Genomic DNA, 4,461 nt, shown 5'->3' with positions numbered 1-4,461 from the left:
TCCTGCGTCAGCTGAGGAAATTCAACCTGCCACAGGAGCTGCTCGTACAGTTCTACTCAGCTGTCATCCAGTCCATCCTCTGCACTTCCATCACCGTCTGGTTCGGCTCTGCTACCAAAACCGACCTCCGTAGACTACAGCGGATAGTTCGGACTGCTGAGCGAATCACTGGCACTACCCTTCCCACACTCAAAGTACTGCACTCATCCAGAGTGAGTAAAAGGGCTCGCAAAATCACTCTGGACCCGTCACACCCAGCACACTCTCTGTTTGAACTGTTACCGTCTGGTCGACGCTACAGAGCACCGAGCACAAAAACAACCAGACACAGGAAAAGTTTCTTTCCCCAGGCCATCTACCTCATGAACACTTAAATGTTCCCCTACTGTGGAACAAACATGTGCAATACTTCCCTCAGACATTTCATTATAGCACCTTATAACTTTATATATATTTATAATTTATAATCTTTTATTTGTATTTTATTTTTATTTTTTCTATTTTTTATTTATACCTATGTTACTTGTCACTTGTCTTGTCACTTTATATTGTATGTGTACTGGAAGCTACTGTCACCAAGACAAATTCCTCGTTTGCGCAAGCATACTTGGCAATAAAGCTCTTTCTGATTCTGATTCTGATTCTGACTTTTAACAATGTAGATTGTTCCAAAGCGGCTTTACAGTGATAATAGAATAATTGAATTTAAAGTAACAGAGATCCACCTGCAATCATCAAGTCAAACTAGAGGAAAATGTGAAACATTGCTTTGACTATACAGTAGCAGCAATAAAACAAGTTTAAGTTTTTATATTTTATTTCATTTCAGATAATGTTTAATAGATTTATTTCAAGTAATGAAAATGGTGCATAATAATGTGATGCCCCTCCCTTCTTCAGTTACGGTTAGAATTCTCTTTAAATGAGAACAATAGTTATAGTTAACCATAACAGAGAGAATAGAGGGCACCTTCCATCAGAAAAAACTGACAGTTTTATTGCTTTATGGCCCTCAAAGCCCCGCCCCCTTGACCGTGGGAATTTCCCACGCTAGCTCCTCCCACTTATGGGCTGTACAGTACACCGTGGGAATTTTCCACGCTAACTCCTCCCACTTATGGGCTGTACATACACCGTGGGAAAATTGGATTTGTGTCACGCCTCCTTAGGGGTTGAACATCTGAAGCGTGGGAAAATTTCGCATGCTCAGTAGTTCTAAACAGTGTAAATTAAAACTTTTAAAGAAATGTACAATAAAGACATAGCCAGAGTGTGAGATCAGTGTTTTTTATTAAAGAAGACAGATGTACATTCATCACTTTCAAAACATCAATGAAATAAGTTAAAATTGCATTTTTCTCTAAAAGAGATATAAAAAAATGAGTTAGTGTTATTTAAAGATGTTAAAACATTAAAACAAGTTAAGAGTTTTTTAATTTACAGAAAAGATTGATTTGTAAAACTTTTACATAAAACACAAACTAGTTTAAAAAGTGTTACGTTTTTACATACCCAGTTGTTAAAGACTCGGAGTTTAAAGATATATAAGTGCTTCGTTGTAGTGGAGCAAAGTGTAGAGCGTCTACTCACTCCGGACCTCAGACAGAAATGAAGCAGTCTGAGGCCTACAGAGAGACACACACAAACCCCGCCCCTAGCCCCGCCCCAACAGATGTCACCGTGGGAAATTCCCACACCCCCCTTCAAGCTCCCAAATAGAAAACACATCCGGTCAGCTCAGTAGCCAGACTTAAATGACCAAAGAAAACCGATGCAACGACCCGGAGAGACCACACCCCCTAACACGCCCCTCTCAAAGCTCATAGGTTGTGTAAAATTAAGACACACCTCTCAGATGTCATTGGATGATACAAATGACATCACTCATAGGAATCCCCCTACCACAGCATCACAGTTAAGAGTTTAAAAAGCAGCGGAAACTTCAAGTGAAATACTATTTGTTTTATCTATCGTTTTTATACCGTTTTTTATGTAAACCACTTTAAACATCCATATGAAATGTGGTAAATAGTCACGGTTTCCAATATTTAATTGTCACAAAATTATTCTATATTTTAAAGTAGGCTATAGTCCCCTAGAGTTTTTTTAAGGCTCTCTCACCTATCATACCGCACACACACACACACACACACACACACACACACACACACACACACACACACACACACACACACACACACACACACACACACACAGAGCGTCGCTATGTCTACCGAGGTGTTATGGGGCATATGGTAGCATCCTGCATATTTAATTTTTTCTCTTTTTGACGGAATTGTGTGAATTAGTTTTATTGCAGAGCTTATTTGAAGAGATGGGTCAAATTCGACATGTTTTTTTCTAGTCATACAAATCAGGTATCAGACTCCATACCACATGCAGAGATGAAGGGTTTCTTTGAAAATTAAGCGGGGAAAAAGGTGTTTTTAAAACGCATCGTATCGCAATCTTTAAAAGGAGTCATTTGAGTATTTCATTTGAGTACCCAACCGCCGAAGGAGACACACGATCGAGCCAGCGCAATGTCTACAAATCATCATCATGGAGCAGAAGGAGACGAAGGCTCTTTTGATCCCGAATTAGTGGAAATTCTTAACGATTTATGTGAGTTTTTTTATCATAAATCATAACCTACAAAATTGAAAAGATATCTCAATAAATGCTTTTATTTGCAGATGACACATCATTCCCCGAAGGTGTCGCGCCAGGTGATTTTTTTCAAGGTACGAGGATATATTTTTGTCATGTCTTTTTTAATATTTACTATTTAATATTTGTTTTAAAGAAAAAACTACTTTCAACAGAAATCACAGAGGACGCACCGGCTCATAGCTCCGCCCAACCGCCGAACCCAGCTAAATACCCATTCGTTGTTGATTTAAACCCGACCAATCAAATTTACGAAGACGTCACGCCCAATTCAACCCCTAGACCTGTGGTCTGCGTGGACACAGAGAGTAGCGAACGTCAATCCTCACGTCCAGTCGAAGAGGAGAATTCTTCCCGCTCGAGCCCGTCTTTGGATGAGGCAAACACCGGACCGATTAACATCATTGACGCTTCACGTAAAGGGGTGAAACGTCTTCGGGAAATTTATGGAGAAGAATTTATCTATCCGGAGAGAGGTAAGGGAAAAAGAAAACTATTTGGGTCTAATCTTTTATATTTTTTATTCGTTGAATTTTTTGAATTAACTGAATATTGTTTTTAGAAGAAAACAGTGAATCTGTTACATCCACAACGGGAGGAAAGAAACGATTCGAGAAATATTCTCCTGAGAGTCCGAATACGGATGAATACGGTAAGATTTCTTGTTTCATTAGACTATATTTTATCTATATTAAATAATTCATATAATATATTTTTTTATTTTTTATTTTTTTTTGCTTTTAGAAGAAATCCCCTCTTCTCCAGAAAGAGGGGCAGAGGTGTTTTTGGCTTCTCAACAATCGGTACTGAACGGCATCAGTTCTGAACGGGACTTATCAGAAAGCAGTGATGAAGACGACCGGAGGTTTAGTCCTCTGTACAACCCTGCAGATCTCCGTGGATTGAGTTATGCCACTTTACGGAGTGCAAACAGAAGCTTCCAACGTGTTATCGAAATCGCCACACTACCTCTCACTTACCATCAGACAGCGGATATAGTTTCAGGAGCGCAGAGCGGTATTACGGAGCTCCTACATAGAGTCATTGATACACAGAATCAACACACCGCCGATTTAAGAAGTGCGGTGGAATTTTTCGGTGTTAGCCAAGACCGTGTGTTGGAAGAAAACAGACAGTTGCGCAACACGGTCTTATCACTTCAGCAAAACCTTTTGGAGGTGAGGAATGATCATTCATTGCTTATTACTGTACTGTCCCTAATCTCTGAAAGATTAAATATTATTCAGAGACAATCGAGGGATAGGCCTACATAAAATGATGATTGACTAGTTTTTTTAAAACATTTCACTGTTATTGTTTTAAAATCGTTTGCCTGTTATTGTTTCTATCTAAGTGTGTGAGATTTTGTATTTGTGTTTCAGTTTTTAAAAATCTATTTCTCTGTTATTGTTTTTTTATCTAGAGGTGTGTGTATGGGTGATTATGTTTTACTAATAGCCTACATTTTATGATGTATACCTATTAAAAACATTGTGGTGTATATTTGATGGGATCCTTCTGTTTCACACAATTTTAAAATAAAAAAACATATCAAAATGTTTCCTAAAAGACAGAGAACCGACTCAGAGTGTGATGATATAACTCGCTCAAGATCAAGACCTAGGTCTGAGAATAACGAGAGACTCGATATTTTAATACGTGAACAGTTAAGAGGTCTAAATAGTACTGTTTTGTCTAATACGGAGAGATTGGATAATATTATAATCGACCAGCATGGCTGGATAGAGCCGACCGGGGATGATGGAGATGAGAGCGCACAGACAGGTGGTA

The 4,461-nt window shown here is 38.8% G+C and overlaps 1 long non-coding RNA gene across 1 annotated transcript; it reads left to right on the top strand.

The window, feature by feature from the left end:
• The first annotated feature begins 3,232 nt into the window (after window positions 1-3,232).
• Window positions 3,233-4,171, top strand: LOC309499859. Its single transcript, XR_014206372.1, has 2 exons — window positions 3,233-3,322; window positions 3,415-4,171. It is a non-coding gene; the product is annotated as an uncharacterized lncRNA (long non-coding RNA).
• Window positions 4,172-4,461: the final 290 nt, after the last annotated feature.

This window comes from Leuciscus leuciscus (genome assembly GCF_965113295.1).
Source record: "Leuciscus leuciscus genome assembly, chromosome: 5".
In the NCBI taxonomy this organism is placed as follows: domain Eukaryota; kingdom Metazoa; phylum Chordata; class Actinopteri; order Cypriniformes; family Leuciscidae; genus Leuciscus; species Leuciscus leuciscus.
The sequence above is the reverse complement of the archived record's forward strand: the minus strand, read 5'-3'. Positions and strand labels throughout refer to the sequence as shown.